At 40.4% G+C, this 19,281-nt stretch overlaps 1 long non-coding RNA gene across 1 annotated transcript in view; it reads right to left on the bottom strand.

Annotated features, from left to right (window-relative positions):
* Positions 1-3,251: 3,251 nt before the first annotated feature.
* Positions 3,252-19,281, bottom strand: part of LOC141758607 (uncharacterized) — a 30,302-nt gene continuing 14,272 nt past the window's right edge. Inside the window, exons 2-3 of the long non-coding RNA XR_012591905.1 lie at positions 4,402-4,508; positions 3,252-3,426 (exon numbers count right to left, since the gene is read on the bottom strand). This is a non-coding gene — a long non-coding RNA (uncharacterized LOC141758607). The remainder of the gene's footprint in view (positions 3,427-4,401; positions 4,509-19,281) is intronic.

Genomic DNA, 19,281 nt, shown 5'->3' with positions numbered 1-19,281 from the left:
AAGGACCTGCAGAGAACAGTGACATTTGTCAGTTGACCTGTGGCTGTGATTCTGTGATAGTTTTGTTATAGATTGTAAATAACTATCTAGTTTTGGTTGTAAGTTATCTATCCTTATCTTTGTGTTGTTAATAATTCTAAAATAATGTGTGGATATACATGTTTATAGGTGTGCTACTACCGCCCTCTAGTGTCACGTTTATATTAAAGCAAGTTAAATTCATGGATTATTTGTCTGCTGACCCAATTTTTTTTTCTTGCAGAGCAAACTAGAAGGCAGCGACATAACATGTTCAATAGATCTGTTATCTTCATGTGTAATCACACATACCCTAAAAATAAGGTGTTTTGGTTTAAATTAAGGGGTGGATGAAGTTTACTATATTATTTAATTTCACACAACTCACTCATAAATAACCAGGGCTTGTAATTCAACGTCACATAATTATCCTGCAACATTACATTATGGCAACAGTGGATGGTTTTGAGTCCAGTTCACTTAATTATAATAGAAATTTAGTTTTCCCAGTGTCTATACTGCATCCTCTGCCATATTTAGGAAGAATTTCAGCTTACTTTATTACAAACATGCCCTCTTTTTACTTTGAATGGCACCATTTATATCCAGTTTTGTTGCTGCTGTTGGTTTGGTGTAGACAAAAAGGGATTTTCTGCAAAATACACAAAGCTCAAGCTGATCCCTCAGACACGTCTGTAGGACAAACTATTCATGGGTTTTCAAATCCTCATTCTCACCTAATGTAAAAACAAAAACAAAGCTTCAACAACGTGGAAGTGTTTTGGGAAATTTAAAATTGCCCGCATCATAATACATCATTCTGTGAATGTTCTTTACAGAGATATCCTGTGTGAAAGCCAACTCAAATCCCTATTTACCCTGACTCATCTCAAGCACAGCTTTCTGACATTTATTCCAACAATCATTCTTGTTTTACATGCAAGACACATAAGAATGAAAAACTATGTTACTATAATAAACATCAATGTAATAACATTCATATTTTTCCTGTCTGTACTATCCAAAAGTAATACCACCAAATGTTTCCTAATCGCCAATTACACTAACACCGTACCCTTATGGCTTTTCATTACCACAATACAGGGAAAAGCATACGAAATGTATTTGCAAGGAGAGCTAAGCGGATTTCTAAATTGTGCTTTCAGTAATGTATCTTCTTTGTTTCAGTCTGGAGGAGGACAAATAGCTGGATCAGGGTGGTGACTCACATTGGAGCAACCACGTGGAACCGTCTGTGTTATTGCCAGTGAGATGAAATATCCTACTGAAAAATTAATGTCTTCTGTGTGCTATGCTGTAAATATTTACTCTGCCTTTCCTCGTGTTTGATGTTCACCATCTACTATAGAGTATGATGACTTATGTATCTGATGGATGTCTGAATTAATCAACTATAGGGCCATTAAGGAAAGTCTTTCAAAACCAAACACACCAAACACCAAACACTTGGTAGATCGATAGTTAATTAAACTTAGTTCATAGTTATTTTACTATTAACAAACAATTAAATGATAGTTAATGTTTACTAATGATTGGTAATATTACATTACAAAATGTTAGAAATGTTTTAATATAAAACAAATATTACATAGATATTGTTAACACTTAAATGGTTAATAATTGGTTTGTAAACCGTCTATAAACATTATTTGGATGACTATTATAAAGCTGCAACTGACGATTATAATACATTGTTAAATGGTTAATAAATACTTTGTAAAGCGTCTTTAAACATTATTTATTTATTCTTTTTTTTTTAAATAGTTGATACTTTGTCAATGGTTAATAATTGGTTCTGCTCCATCTATCAATGTAATGTTTATAGACAAATAAACATGGGAAATTAGGGTCCAGGTTTAAAAAGTTACCCTTTTAACTGTGTTTTTAATTTACAAGATAGTTCCCTTTGAGGTATTGTACACCTTTATATAACTTTTATATAGTACAGTCTCAATGAATTCAAAATACAAGCATTTTATTTTCATTTAATTTATATATTTAAATTATGTTTGGGACCAAATATATTTATTATTCAGTTTTGAATGAAGATTTACAACATAAAATATTGAAAAAATAAAGCAGTTTTCGTTAAATGTTTTGATTTCATTGAAATGAGAAAAGGTTTGAATGCACAGACTAAAAAAAAATATTTTAGGTGATGCTGCAGTTTGTACTACACTGTACTTCATTGTATTTACAATGTCTATTTATGACCAGTAGATGGAGCTAGTGGTTGTTGTACAGCAACATTTTTCCACTCCCTGACTGTCTATACATCCTTTAACCAGTACTATGACTAGAGATTCTTGGTATCTAAAGCATGACACTATACATGTGTGCATGCAGGTGTCATTTTTCTTCACATTATTTTCTGCAGCGGTCGATCACAGCTTAAAGAAAGAACGATAAAAGAGTAGAATATGTTTATGTTGCTATCATATTTTTGTCCGAGATCACTACAGTGTTTCTGCTTTCTACTGACTGTTGATTCCCACCTAACATTACATTTCATCAACGGTGTGATTAATCTTTAAGAGACTGAGATATGAGATAGTTTTATTGTTTCAGGTGTTACACCCTCGTCATAATTCTCCTCACAATGTAGAAAAAACATTTCAAAACCAAATGATGAAATGAAACGTTCTATGAGTCAGTTTTTTAATTTCGTTGGCATTCCCCAAGTTAATTTTCCATCTGACCAGTTTTGTTTTTCTTGGAGTAAAAAGCAGGACGGGCAAAATCAAGGCTGCCACATTTGTTGCCTTATCTTGATAAGCCATTTACTATTAAATATTTGTTTCCAGGTCTCTGTTGTGAAGGTCATCTTGGCTGATTAAGTTCTTTTGTTGTAATGCACATGATCACATCATCAAAATCAGAGGTTTACACAAACCTGCATACAGATTGGTATTTATTTTACAAAAACAATCAAACAGCTGTGAAGGACTTTATGAAATACAAACTGTTGAGCTGTTAAATTAGGAAAATCACTGATGCTGTAAAACGTTTGATTCAAATTTTACTCTTCATATCACATGATCACTAAGGACCTTTTGTGTAAAATTGATGTATAATCAATCAATCAATCAATCAATCATACTTTAAATGCCTCTTTTTCCAAAAGTACAATTATACTGTTACTCTTCACAAAATTGACTTTGCGAAGGGCTGATTTTAACCAGAATTTGGCGCTTGGTGGGCTGTAATTTTGGAGGGTTAGGATTACAGTTCATGTGTTTTCTAGAGTGATCCTTGAGGAGAACCTCTTATGTTGAGTCCTTTAATGTAGCATCAAACAGTGAAAATCATTCCCAGACTAATCAACAATCATTTCTTCCTTTGTTTAGTCTGAGGAGGCGTATATTCCTTGTAATCCATCTTTTTATCCTGTAATGAGACTGAATTGTGTTCACAAGCAAGCAGTAAAAGGGAACTGTCTAGAAATATATACATGTTGGTCAGTTATCTTTGGCTCGTATTGTGCTTCCCTGAGGCTATGCATACATGTGATACAGTAATGTGCATATGACGAAGAAAAACATTCTTGTGAACATGATGGGGAGTTGACGTGCAGAGGGGTGTGATTGCCGCGTGGGCTGAGAAAAGCAGACCAGCTTCAAGTATAGACCATCACGAGGGGTCTGAAGCCAACCGCACGCACCTCAAACACTTAAATATTTAGTTTAGCCGAGCCGAGCCGGTCTGAGCCAGACAATTAATCTTTCCACATGAGAGAGTGGTCAAACAAACCGAGATGGGTGCATAATGAAGTCGGCCCCTTAAACGTGTGCGAGTACGTGTAGTTGTGATTGAGCTTACTGCGACGAACATTCAAACAATGACTGACGACTAGGAGAGAGAGCTGGCTGTTTCCTCTGAAACTGTTCTGTTTATAACCTCCATCGACATATACGTTGATTTTGAAAGCTGTTTGAAATTATCCATCAAGTCGAGGTCCAAGGTCTGGTACTCATAAATTATAATTAATGAGTCTGACAGGTGTTTTTTTTTTTCCTCAGTCGTTTTCAGCTGAGCAAAGCACATTTAAGTGAAGGGATAACAGCCTCACATTAACGGCTTACAGTGAAAGAATAATAGAAGTTTGGAAATGGTTTTGACTGCTTTGATGAAACCTTTTTTTTTTTTCTAGCTGTGGTTATTTTTGAGCGGGCCTGAAGCTCTGGGAACCCTCAAACCGACAGGAAACCAGGCCAGATTATTTTCAACCGTGATGGAAGTTTGTCCAGGTGGCACCATTAATTGTTGACGTCCTGTTTTTACCTTCATACTTTGAAAGTTGGGAGTCCAACATAGCTCCAAACTTTAAAGCAGAATTGCTCAATAGTGGAAAAAGGGACCCACCTTATGGTCTTTAATCATGGGTGTTAACCGTCGACACTCTTTGTAGTCGAACCCAGCATTGGTGAATTGGAGTCGATGTCAGCAGCAAAAGGTGCAGGTCAGGGTCACTGCAAGGACAAAAAGAAACTTGAATCAAACATTGAATAATAATTTAACCTTTCATTAATGCATAGTACACAGTGTCTTTAATTTAATAAGTCTTCTGCCCTCACTGTAAGTGTACAGTAGGTGCAATGCAATGAGCGAAAATCACTTGAGCTGAAAACGGAACAAATTCAACGATCGTGATTACAAATCAGAAAAAAAAGTGAGACATAATAACCAAAGGAGTTGTAAAAATTAAAATTGTTGGACGTGTATTCGCAAAATCCATCCACAAATTTCATCCAGATGGTTAAAAGAGTCTTTGAGGATCCAGTAAATACCTTCAGAACAACAGTGAGTGTTTTTAAAACAAGCATCTTGCTGGGTAACTATCATAAAACAGCTGTTATAAAAAGAGAATCAACAGTTAAACCACCAACGAGGACAGTTGGGGAGTTGATAAAGAGATGTCTGTCAATATCTGTTTGGTCACAGAACTGACAAAAAGCTGGAAGTAACAATGTCAGTTAAACTGCCACCGATGTGGACCCGTGCCAGCTAAGGGTTGCCACTAGCAACAGAGCACCAAACTGAAACCAACTGCTGGTGACAAACAACAAGGTTTCAAAAACTTCATACAAAGTGATCAAGATCAAATAATAAGAAAGACAAGAACATGGAAGTTAATTCTTGATCTGACAGTATATATATATATATATTTTACGAAATATTCTTATAACTTAAAGATCTCCTTATGAAAGGGATGCCCGACAAGGTGTCCATTATCAGGAATTTCATGTATTCATGCGTTTTGCAACCAAGTTTTTCACAAGCCATAATGCCATTTCCTTGGCAAACCTGGAGGGTTTGCTAATACCTGGAACAATTTTTACCATATAAGGTTCCTATGCAATGGAAACGTTGTTCACTACTCAAGTAAATAGGACGAACCTTTGCTATGACTTGGCAACGGGAGATATTTCTAGCCCCATCAGCTCATTGAACCCTTTGGCTCCGCTCTGAGCCAGAAAGCTAATGTTATGCCAGCAAGATTCAAAGTCAACACTGCGTACCGTTGACAAACCAGAATTTCATAGTATGTTTAAGTTAGCTATCCAGCCATGTCATTGTCCCAGAGTCAATATCAGTCAATTTTGCATGATATGTGAGCTCGCTTGATTAGAACGTAACAAGACAGACTTCCATTCAAACATGGTAAAATGTCTCGAGAGGAACTATGTCAACTCGGACGCTCGAGGACACTATTGAATAAAACGCCCTGTGTCTGCGTTTTAATGTAATTGACAAAGACACGATTGACATGTTCGATGAAAACTGCTGACAGCGTCTCTGCTTGGACTGAATCCAAAAGAATAGCAGGGCTCAGAGGAAGTATGTAATATCATGCACAGTGTGGCCTTGGATACTGGTCGGCTCTGGAATTCATGGAGTAGCGCTGGATGTGATTAGAACAATGGCAATTGGTAATGTGGCGAGCGTTGGTATGTTGAATATAAAGGCCCTTGTTTCAGTAAATATCAGCCTTTTGTATTTACCACGTTTAAGCAGCATTGGTATTTTTGGGAGGGTTACATTTCTGGACCAATAAGTCTATAAAATAAAAGCCCTTAAATGCCAACACTTATAGTACCAGAGATATGAAGTGATTAGTCAGTGGGTGTTTTCCCAGAATGTGAGGTCGACATACCACAGCTTCACAGCACCACACTGACATTACACATCCTGTCCGTTACTATTGAAAAACAGACCCACAATTCCTTTCTGTTTCCTCCTAGTGTTTCCTGCTGTCAGTCGCAGGGTCCAGGCCGAGACCCTTCTCGCCCCCCCTCTGGGATTTAACCTCTAACAAGGGTGGAGAGGGTCAGCTTCCTTCCCCATGAGGAGGCTTGTAGGGAGGAAAGGGAGGGAGGAGGCCACATGGCTGGCTCCATCGTTGCCCTGGGAGGAGGTGGCGGAGAGGAGACCCAAGATATTTACAGAAAACACAGGCGTGCCCCGCACATTCTCTCCCTCTGAATGAAAAAGCTGGGGTGGGGTCGAGAGGGATTTCACAACGAAACGCAGAGGAGGAAATGGACTGGACGGATGCTTCACTACTCCATCATCTGCACCTCCCTTTTCCCTCTAGTGTTTATTTTTTACCAGATGTGCATGTGTATGTGGTTACGCATATCCAGAGGAGGTGTTCCTATGGTTTTAGCCAAAGCCTTAACCCCTTAACAATCCAACCCTGTCGTGCTAGTTTGTCAAGAAGAACGGTCAATAACGCTGAATTTTGGCGAGGAAAATGGCGATTTTCAAAGAGGTCCCTTGACCTCTGACGTCAAGATATGTGAATGAAGATTGGTTTTATGGATACCCACGAGTCTCCCCTTTACAGACATGCCCACTTTATGATAATCACATGCAGTTTGGGGCAAAAAAACAAGCAGTTGTTTGCATGCAGTATAAATTATTATTTTGTTAGTCCCCATAGTAGCCATTTCATATAGTGAGACCTATTTTTTGAAACTTGACCTCACTGTATAAAATGCCCTGTGGTGACCTCTAGGATAATCCCAGCCTCATGAAACTTTACAACCACAAACTACAGACCTAGAGCATTCAGTTCATTCAGAGGCTTTCCTAGCTAGATTGACAATAAGGGGGTTTCTGAGCAATTTCCACAACAGAAGCGTTTGCAGAAATCTCCAAATGTCAAAAGTTTTTGATACCAAATCACAGCATGGCTTTTTCTATGGTGTTCCTCAAGGTCTTGCTGTCTTAATGTTGTATTTTGGATGGATTATTGATCATTTTCATAAAATCTCGTGTGTTAAAAAAAGTCTAAAATCAGTACCAAATCTTTTTAACAAATGGTATCAACCTATGAATCATAATAGAGCATGGGAATGACCATCATATACTTCTATTATAATGTTCTACGTGCTTATACACTTTCACAACAAACTAAAAAAAGGAGGCTGAATGGTGAGGGGTTAAATCCCTGTGTGGATTCATTCCAACTCAGAAGATCCTGCATCCAGTGTCCCTGATTTGTTAATTAATACCGGCTCACGACTGCTCAGATTTAGCATGGCTTTAAAAATCTGAAGTGGTTTTAGCTTTTATTGTGAAAAAGTGAGTCATTTCCTGCGAAACCACAAATGAGATGTGAAGGTTAAACGGTCTCTAGTTTGTTTTACAAGGACTGAAAGTGATATGCGAGACAGACTGTCGCCAGAATAAAGATTCGGGTGAAAGGTAAGTACTCAGTAAACACTAAATCAAATTGCTAAGATAATAGCCTAGATGGCCACTATCTCCATTTCGCCCTTGTTACACTGTAGACACGAGACAGTAAGAAAGAGACATACTGAAATTCCTGAGTCTCACACATTGGTGACATGCCTCTGCATCCTGGAGCTCTGCCTGAGAATTTAGTCCTCATTGCATCTCACAGGGATTTCCTGTAGGATGCAGTGCTGAATCACTGGTTGAGTCAAAAGTAATTCCATCTGAAGGGTTGGACTATCATCAGACTGTATGTGGATTTTTTATCCTCCTTCTCCTCTGTAAAGTGCTGCCTTCACTACATTATGGCCTTACATTTGAAATGCTGATGCTATACTAAAACACTACACCGCTGTTTTTCGGAGGTTGTAGTGGGCTCAGTTTTAAAGTTAGAGTAAAGATACTGGCAAACAAGAAAACCATGTCATACTAGCTTGTCGCCAAGAACGCTAAATAACGCTCCAAACTTGAGCTAAATTTTGGCGAGAGAAAACTTTTCAAAGGACCTCTGACCTCAAGATATGTGAATGAAAATGGGTTCTATGGGTACTCCCCTTTACAGACATGCCCACTTATGATAATCACATACAGTTTTGGGTAAGTCATAGTCAAGTCAGCACACTGACACACTGACAGCTGTTGTTGCCTGTTGGGCTGCAGTTTGCCATGTTATGATTTGAGCATATTTTTTTTATCCTAAATGCAGTACCTGTGAGGGTTTCTGGACAATATTGGTCATTGTTTTGTGTTGTTAATTGATTTCCAATAATAAATATACACATACATTTGCATAAAGCAGCATATTTGTCCACTCCCATGTCGATAAGAGTATTAAATACTTGACAAATCTCCCTTTAAGGTACATTTTGATCGTAATTATCTATGGACAATCAAGATTAAATACTTTAATCGTTTGACAGCCCTACTACTTTTTCATGCAGCAGAAAGTTAGAAAACAAACTAGAAAGAAATGTGCATTTGTGACTCGATTCATAATCCTAACATTTACTTAGCAAACCAAGCAGGCCCCGCGTTGACTGACAGCGGTCACAGCCACTGGCAGATTAATGAGCCATTAAGCCGGCCATTGACAAACCTCCGGCTGGCCTCCGTGCTCGTACATCACCAGAAGACAGCTGGCTCTTTGGATGGTTTTCCCCAGCAATGGAAACAAGGGCAGTCTCTAAGTGCAAAGTAGCACTTAAAAACTGTTGGACACTGGAAAGTCGATGCCCAACGGGAAGTCTAACAAGCATGTGTGGAGGCCTTCGCTGAGGAACTATAACTACAAGAGAGGACTGTGCATGGGAGGAGCACATTGGTCCTGCCTTAAAAGTATCACAATTCTACTTACGGCAACACTTATGCATGGATGTATTTGAATAATAAGGGCGGTATGAATAAGGAGTGATACAGAAGCTTTTTAAACCACAGAGGAATTCAGACGATCAACCTCATTTCATTCTCAATTCCAGGAACCTTTTTTTTCAAGCATGCAAGTGGCTAAGCCGTTTGCACGAGGACCACACACAGTGGAATCCCACACCTCCACTTTAGGCAAAGAGTTTATTTACATGGGCACTGCATGCATGCTCCAACTAAAAAATTCAAAAACCAAATACATCTGAAAACAATTTATCTTAGTTTTTTTTGCTCCTATAAACACTATAAGAATCATCTCAGGAAAAAGAGGCCTTGGTTTGCATGACTGTTAAGCTGACAACCTCAGCTACAGTTAAGACTAATGGTACGTGTCCACAGGGGCGTTTTGTATCGCAAGAGATCGCCTTGCTTTCCAGCATTCAACGTTTGATGGGCTGCCACTAGACACAAGGCACCTGATTGGACTAACGCTTTCCCTCGTGGGCTGCTTTTCCCAGCTTTCAAACCGGTGGCTTGTTTGGAAACTTTCTTCTCTTATATCACGAAAATAGTTCACCGAAATGTGTTTCTGAAAACATTTTATGCGAGAAATAAGGCATGTAGTTGCTAAATGTCTTTATTTTAGATTTACAGCGGTTAGTTTAGAAGTTTCTCAGGAGTTTCCAGAGGCGGCGAGTCGCGTTGGACAACCCTATTTTGCATAAAGTAGCCTAGACCTCAACTTTATGCAAATGAGGATCAGCCAACGTGACGCCCCCGTCTCTCGAACTGCACCGCCACGCAACCAGAATGCATTGCACGGCTGCTTAAATAGACAATGAATGCGCAGCTTGGAAAGGACAGAGCCTGTGGACACGTACCATAATGGCAGAAATTCACTTTCTATCTTCCCTCTTTGCCTCTAAAAAGGTCTGACTTCATCACAGAACTGTCAGACTGTTGCAGAAAACATCCCGACTCTGCACATTTTTCACTTCTCTACACAAACACACTCACGTGTTGAAGAACACTGGCTGCAATCCATCTTATGTCAAGTTTCCACTCACTCCACAACAAGTATGCATTACTCAACAAATCTGACAGGGGTGTTGCTCAGACGCCTTAAATCTACACCTCTGCACATTCCTAGCAGTGCTGGAAAAGGTCAAAGGGCAACTGATGTCTTGGCTGGAAACAGAGCAGCTATTTTGGAGGAGTGCAGTGAAACTTGTTAAGGTTGAACTTATAACCCTACAGTATTTATTGTATGCCCCTAAACCATGTGGATTCAGACACCGCATATTGATCTTACGCTGCATTTTCATTTACAATTTAAGTCCCCTTTCAGCTACTCAGAGGCAGTCTGAAGAGAATGTAAACAATAAGCAATTATCAGATAATATTAAACCCTGGGAGCATCCTTGGGTTCATAAAGCTCAAGTTAATTGTGTTTTATTAATTGGAACTATACAAGTAATGACTTGCCCTGTAATTAAATAAAACAACCTTCGTATTAATCATTGTCATTGTAGCACGCAGGTTTTAGTTACTTAGTAACGGTAGGCACGACAGGAACGCACCCTCCCAAGCACCTTGGATAAAAGGGTGAAAGCGGCACAGCAGGCGTTTTCCACGCATTTTGAGACGTTACATGTGAACGGCCCCATACGGTGCCAAAATTGCAATTCCCCACAGATACTTTGAAGGCTGTCACTTTTGTTAGAACGTGCAACTTTTTTTTTTTTTATATTTGAACTGTAATGACCTGCTCTTTTAAAGTGATTGAGTTGTCCCAGCTAAGGCGTAGATGTGACCTATGACTGCATAAACACATCCTGTACCGGAGCTGAATGATGTGTTTGCATGCGAAGCATATTTGCATAAATCCACGATAGCTTTTCGCCGGCTCTAAATACACAACCAGGGAGCGTAAATTATGACGGCTCGTACTGTAAGCGGCGACCTGTCTGATATCTTGTTGAGTGGTCGCTCTGACACATGCACATACAAGCACAAGATGAATGCAAATGCACGCGAGCCTCCTCTTCATCTTATTGGAGCGGTGAACCTCGTGGCTGTAAAAAACCTCACGGTGAATTTCGGACGTGTTTAGAGGGGTGTATTTATAAATGGCGAGCCCACCCAGCCTGGCATGCTTCAGATGCTTTGGGTGTTACCAGAACTGGCACCAATAAAGGCCAGCAGCATTCCTAAAGCTAGCAACATTGGGTGCAAAAGAGACAACATTTTTTTCAACTTCAAAAGTATGATATGTTACGTCTCATGTATTGTTCAGTCTTTTCTATTCAAATGACCAGTTGAGATATTTAGTTTCTTTTTTACAGGAAACGGCCACTTGTTGACATTTAAAGTGACTGGGTGTGTCCGCCATGTTGACTGACATTAGTATACGTCAGGTCACAGGGTCACGACCTTCCTCTTTAGCATGTCCAGAAAGTAACTGCTCTCTCCTTGTTCACTCTCCCTCTCTCATTTCAAACACAAACAGTAAGGCAGATTTGGCTGCAATCCCCCCGCTATGCAAAGTTTCCATTCCTCCATCCGTGGTTTCAAATAAAAACATCCAGTGCACTTATTTTTAGGCTCCTAACACTTCATCAGAAAACACCCCCTAATGCATGACAACAGCTTATGGCTTAATAATTCAAAACCACTTATAATAACAGGGAGAATGCAAAGTGGAAAGTTATGGATTTGTCATTGTCTGAGCAGCAGTCTGTCTGTAAGGAAGGTTTAAGTCGCTGTGTTTTTTTTAAAGGCCAAATCTCCATTTAATAATCAGATCAGGCTTCCAGATGTCTGACTTCATAAAGCATCTACCTCATAACAATAAAATGTCTGCCGATATCACAAAAATGCCCTCTACGAAGCAATAAGTTGACTTATACAATTACATTCATTGTCGTTATCCTTCAGCCTATAAAAGCAGGAAGCATTAGTATAAATTTACATTTTCAACAACCTAAAGGAGAGTAATAATACGCCACTGAAACAGTGAAGTCCTGCCCCCTTAGTTACTGTTGCTAGGTCAGACAAGCTTGACAAAAAGAAAAATGGCAATGCCGATTCCGTTTAGCTGGGTGCCACAGTGTGTATTAGATTTCTGGGCGTCAGGCAATATAGCTTCAAGAAGCCAGTGGTGGGATGTAACGAAGTACATTTACTCAAGTACTTGACTTTAGTGCAATTTTGAGGTACTTGTACTTTACTTGAGTATTTCCACTTTATGCTATTTCACTTCCTTCACATCCTTATCTTCACACATACCGGTAGTACTGTGCCTTTACTCAACTAGATAGTCTTCTCAATGCATGTAGTAGATACAACCAGCAACATTATCATCAAACTGCTAACTAGCTTACCGAGATTGTTGGAAGCGGAAAACATGACTTTCCAAACTTCCCTCGTTGCTTCTTCTTTTGTTTCCTTCGGTTTTACTAACTTTACTAAGGTTAACATCACTCTTTACTAACTCTGTTTAACGCTTTGCTTCCGGTCGCCATTACAGACCACGTGTCCTCTACGTCTCTTATATACACCTGATGACGCAGGTGCGTTGTGATCTGTCAATCAAGGTCAGCTGGAGGCGGGACTTAACCACACCAAAGAGTATACAAGTAAAGATGGTACACTCCGGTGTTTCTTGGACAACAGTCAATAGGCAACGGTTCATATTTTGCAGATTATTGTTGCTTTTAATAGTGCATTATGCCGTTTAAAGGAGCAGGTGTTAATCTCATGATCTCTTTCAAGAGAGTTATAGCTACATTATGAATAAAAAAATAAATGCATTACTTTAGGTTCATTGCATGCATGGCCTCTTTATTCTGAATTTGAAAAAAAAAAAGCAGAATACAAAGGACAAAGAAAGCTTCCTCAAATCTAATTTCCTGATTCTAAAGCCTGGTTATGCAAATTCCTCAACTGTGCACATAAAACAACAGAAAGGTCACCAGGCATACGCAATTATCAATTATCAGCAGAAAGGATGCAGGCTAATTTTCCTTTGTTTTTGAACAACAGCTTGCTGCCATTTTGGCATATTTTATTGTTCAACACAGGCCATATTTCGGTAGGTTATGACAATAGAATAGAAATAATTTTGTTTTACTTTTGTATGGCACTTTTTAGGCAGATGTTTTACTGGCGTCCGGTGGTCGCTTTCAGTTCAAAATGGGGGAAGCGTAGCTTTGCTGCTGTGCGCTGATGTTGCAATGGAACCAACAATTGACTTTCACTTTGTATGTTCTTTGACCAAACTACCTGTTCTGAGTGGCTGATCCCTCTCTACTTGTTCAAAAGGACAGTAACATTTGCTATATTAAAACATATTTTACCCTTATTTGTCACTGAGTTACAATACCTTGTCCCGTTGGGATGTTAGACGTCATGTACATACAAATGAATAACACCAAAAGTTACTTTGGGCTGCATGTAGAGATAATAAAAACAAAGGAAAATTAGCCTGCATCCTTTCTGCTGATAATTGATAATTGCATATGCCTGGTGACCTTTCTGTTGTTTTATGTGCACAGTTGAGGAATTTGCAAAACCAGGCTTTAGAGTCAGGAAATTAGATTTTAAGAAACGTTCTTTGTCCTTTTTATTCTGCTTTTTTTTTCAAGGTCAGAATAAAGAGGCCATGAACCTAAAGTAATGCATTTTTTTATTCATAATGTACCTATAACTCTCTTGAAAGAGATCATGAGATTAAGTCCTGCTCCTTTAAACAGCATAATGCACCCTTAAAAGCAACAATAATCTGCAAAATATGAACCGTTGCCTATTATCTTAATCACAGGATGGGAGCTTATGTTCAGGTGGATTTCCTAAGTACAGATAAATCACCTCATTCTAATTAGAGACATTTTAACTGCATACATCAAAGTTTCTTGCCATCACTTACTTAGGACTCTAAAACAATGTTTGCCTTTGTAGGAAAGTTGCATTCCCAGTCAGGGGCGGGCTGCTGCTGCCCTGTCTGCTCCTCATTACGACTCTAATGATAGACCAGGTAACTCAAGCTCAGTTAGCTCCCAAATCCAACCTCTGTGTTTGTCTTTACATCGTTTGCCATCTCCCCTCCCGTGTCCCCACCTCTCCCATTTCAACATTTTCTTTCTCTGTGCCGTCTGGTGCCAACAAAAGCAGCCTGTCAATCTTCTCAGCCGCAACTTGTCAGGCGTGAGCCCAAAGAGTATAGAAGCAACGAGATGACATTTTTTGACAACTTTCGTATCAATATACGTTCTTATGGTGTGCCATTACCCTTGCCGTGTGCCGTATGGTGCCTTCAAATGAAACTCGTGAGCTCGTGTTTACAACATGGGAAGTCGTGTACACGATATGCATGGCGTTCAAGTGGTTACGTCGTGAGAACACCGCTGCTAAGCAACGGCAATATTAACGTTACTGTCGGCGTCTACAAGCCACAGAGGCCAATTTAGCAAGCTACCAAGTGGGTAACATATTGCAGGAAATGCAAAGGCATAATGATAGAGGAAAAATATTAGACAGTTGGGAATATCAAAATTTTCCTCAGACATATTATACAATTACGAAGAATTACAATATACGAGTAAAATTACAATATATTCACTCATTATGCACTGAAAAAATAATTTCCATGGGCTCCGCCATTTCTGACAACGTCAACAAACATGTCACAACTCATGAACTCTGAGCTTTCAGAGACTTTCCATTTACGAGGTCGTGAATACCTCAAGAGGGGGGCGTTCCAATGGACTCCTCGAGAACACGGTAAACACGACCCCATTTGAAGGCACCATTAGACCCAGAGACGGCCTGCCTACATCACCTACAGTATGTTTCTGAAATAGTCCAAAAGCTACAAGGGGGGCAGAAGACAAAGGGAACAGTGTTCCACTTATTCCCACATATGAAACACAGGGGGCAACAGGGAGCGCCTTTGACAGGATACAGTGCACTGACAGTGACTTGAGCGCTCTCATCCAAAATTTGGTGTTCTCTCATGTTGACAATTTGCTACTTGCATCCTCTTGTTTGTTTTTCTTCTATCTATTTTTGCTATTTCTGGCACAGTTCTAGTTTTTCTCCACCTTCCACATCTTCCTTACCCCTTCTTTATTCTATCTCAGTATTTGAACCCTTGCCTTCCACTTCTCCCCTTCCCTTTCCACAAGTTTCATCAGCTCTCTCCAGCCAGACGAATGCCCTCTACTTTCACCCTCATCCTACAGTTCCTCCAGAGAGCATTCTCCAAAAAGCTCTTACAGCCTTGTCCCACCCCTCATGCTCATAGCAGTCACTCCCACAGGATTCTCTTCTGCAGACGGCGGGGATGGCGGGGAGAAGGAGGAGTGACGTTTCATTACATCATACTGTAGCTGACAGCTCATACTGTGTGATGACCATGTGCATACATTGAAATGCATCACACATGCATTCACACTGACTTGCAGTTAGTAGATTGTGCAGACTGCAAACACAATAACAACCACAGTAGGATGGTGGTATGATACCAATTTGCAAGGTGGGAGTGCGTCGGGTGGGCTCATCATTGTCTCTGCTCAGCACTGGCAGATAGACGCATAGTGGGGGTTTGGATCGGTGAGACAGTTAAACTGTGTATGTGACACATAGCAGCTCTTTGTTTGCCTTAGCAGACAGGGGGCACTGGGCCGCTATGGTGGACCGGAGCCAGGATAGCAGCGAGTCATGGCTAATAAACTACACCTAATAAACATTGCGGCCGCAGCAGCAGCAGCAGCAGCAGCAGCAGCAGCACCTCCCTCATACATGCAAACACTTATGCAACAGTTCCTCGTCTGCAGACCTTCTAAGGACAAGAGAAGACAATGTGATTTATTTCCTGTGCAGATGCTTTGATTACGATTTTATAAACCGATCCGGTTCACACAAGGACCGCTGAGCTCTCAGAAACACTGACAGGTTGTGGGCAGTCAATGGCGAGCGAGGCATTGTAGTGTGTGTGTGTCTACTGTATGTATCTGTGGTATGGGGATAGTAATCACAACAGTGTGCCTGCCACAAACAAAAGCAACATGCATGAAGATCTTCCTGTCATTCAAATTCTTGAACCTAATAGATGCTGTATGCACAGGCCATACTAAAGAAGTCTATATGCACACTGTGTGTACCAGTTATGAAAATGTAACAGAGTAATGTTCCTTGTTGCCCTGCGTCTACTGTATATGCAGTTTTCTCATCCCTTATTCCACCTACAGACACCTCAGATCTACCGACCAATCACAGCTCTCCATTCCGTGCTCTCAATTAAAGGATTTTCAATTGTTGTTGTCAGGTTTTCCACTTATACTGGAATCTTTTTGCAATTGCTTTTGAGTCTACACTGATATCATTATAATCTAAATAATGTGTTTCTGTCCAAAATGCCTGCACATTTACCTGTTAATGTAATTTTTAAAGCACTGTTCAGAGGGTTGCTTTTTGCTCCTGGTAGCTCTGAGAGGATGCTCCTTCGGTTTTGAGTTGTATTTTGTGCTTAGGCTCTGGTATACCTCATTCTAATTATTTAATTCTACCTTTAATCCTCTCTGTAAAGGCACTTTGGTCATAATGTGTTGTTTTTAAAGGTGATAAATTTCAAAATTCAGAGCATTAATATAGCATCAAACAATAATTTGCTATGTAAAGATATAGTGGAATAATGGCGTCCTGAGCAGAGAATGGAGTCCCTCTGTGTGTGTTGTAATCTGAGCTTCTCTACGCTTTGTTTACGTATCTTTGTTTACACCGTTAGCTGCTAGCTGTTGCCATGTTGAGAGCCGTGTGGAGGCAATCCCTCAATCATAGATATGCTCTGAATTTGGAATTTAGCACCTTTAAATGTAGTCTATAAATACATTGACCTGCTGTCTCTCATCTCAATGTCAACAGATGAAAATAATTCCACTTGTTTCAACGACATCATTATTATTAGTGGTTGGCAGATATACATCAACAATCTGGACTCAGATACCTAAAAGGAATATATCTGATCTGATCATGAATCCAAACTGTTGTTTTACGTTTGTTTGGATAAGAGATAAAAGCATAGATATTACAACGCTAAATACTGGAAAAGTTGTGTCACATTTATGTGTTGCTGAATACATATGGTTAATAATGTTTCTGTTGGTGCATCAGTGCCCATACATCCAGATAAACAGACAGATGAATGCATGGAACTGTCAAAGGTGTGGCTGCTCACTAAGTAAGGACCATCCCCTCATATTACTTCACCATACTGAGTCTACAAAGCCACCGAATGAATGCAGACGTCACCGCTGAAGTGCCTATGGTTGGTCGACTGCAGCTGTCCAGGGAAGAGTGTGAAGAGGTTTACCAACGTGAGGAAGGTGAAATCCAGCCCTGGGTGCAGCTGTGCCCCGCTGTCCTCAGCGACCAGGATCAACTATGTGGGCACGTGATGCCCGCGCTGGGTAAATGAGGAGAGAGAAAGAGAGAGGACTGAGGCGGTAACACATCGAAGGTCTTCCTCCGCTTCCCGCTCTGGTTGGGAGCAACGTGCAGTGTGGTCAGAGGCCTTGGGTGGTCGCCCCAAACGCTGCATGGAAAAAATCTGTGTTAAACAACTGAAGAGTTCACCACAGCGGCTTGTGTTACACACAGACAAAGAGCGGGAGAGTTGGCAGCACTCGCAGAGAGGATTAGAGACAGAAGGAACTGAAGTAGTGTTTACTAGAGCTAAATATGTTTGGATATAGCAAATTCTTGAGAGTTCAGCTCTGGAGAAGAATAGGGAGTGATTTGTTGTTGGTATACTACAACAATTCCCTTACAATTGGTCTTCGAAAAGTCTCAAAGATGAAGACCTCGAGGCAAAACGTCTTCTTTGATAGGCTGTGGCAAAATGAATAACAATTTTAAAAAAGTAAATACAATAAATGATGTGATCGGCTACAGGATTTATCAGAAGAAAAATTGGCACCGCTGCTTTTCTCCTCCGTGTTTGGTGTTAGGGTGAGGCCTGCTTTACCTCTCGACACCGACTTATGGACGCAGTGCAACAGGTCTGATCTTTCCTTTGACCTCACTTTTGCTGACCTTGGCTCCTCCCACCGAGGTCAATGTGCATTCCCAGCTGCTGCAGCTTGTCCTGTCCACAACACAAGATGAGGGCGTATAGCTGCCGCAGATCCACCAGGGCTAACTCACAGCTCATGGGACGCCTCACGTGGCGCATACACCTGGCACAGTACATGCGCACATACTAAAACATCGTCAGAATAGTTAGAATGGACTTTAATGAGGGTCCAAAATGATACTCCGAGGTTGGGGATTTAACAGAGGCTGCAGAAGTTGCCACTTGACATACCGCTAAGACATTTTTACAGCTCGGCTCTCTGTGTAGTGACCAAATTGGGAACCATGTGGCCATAATTGTCACATGCCTACTCTATTTATGATATCTTGACATCTCTACTGAATGAATGTCATACCAGCAGGGCTGCCCTCTCTCTTAGTCGATTAGTCGATTAGACGTTTATTATGATTTCTTCATGCTGAATGACTTATTTCTAAGAGCACATCTCTGGTAAATACAAGATTTTAAGTGGTGCTTTTGTGTGATTCTTTGTGGCCGATTTTGGACCCAATTCCCTCTCCTAGCGATCGTCCCCTCAAAGCAAAGCCCCGATTTTTTGATGGTCCTAAAGATTATCTTGCCAGATATTCCTGTGGTGTGAGGTATGTTAAGAGTGTTTTTTACCTCCCCCGTTCTGCTCGGAAGTCCATCCAGGCTGCAACGATCTCAAATCGGATATCCTGTTGTGTGTGAGGAACCCCGAGGACAGTCTGACGCAGTCACGTGGGAAAGACAAATGAGAATCAACCTGATTGAAAGGGAAGGACAACAACAGCCATCACGGCGGCCGCGGTATTTGCAAACAGCAAAGCATAAAGTACTTGTTGATTTGTAGTAACAACATGATTGTTTCCACGATTTCATCCATCCACCCTTCGTCAACTTTCAGTACAAAGTAGTGCAAAAACTAACATCGCTTATTCCTCCTGCCCGTCATCCGCCATGCTTGCTTAGACTAAAGTCACGTTTGATCGCAAGAGATTTTGCAAGAGTCGGGACTCTTGTTG

This window comes from Sebastes fasciatus, chromosome 20 (genome assembly GCF_043250625.1).
Source record: "Sebastes fasciatus isolate fSebFas1 chromosome 20, fSebFas1.pri, whole genome shotgun sequence".
Taxonomy (NCBI): domain Eukaryota; kingdom Metazoa; phylum Chordata; class Actinopteri; order Perciformes; family Sebastidae; genus Sebastes; species Sebastes fasciatus.
This window is presented reverse-complemented; position numbering and strand designations above follow the sequence as displayed.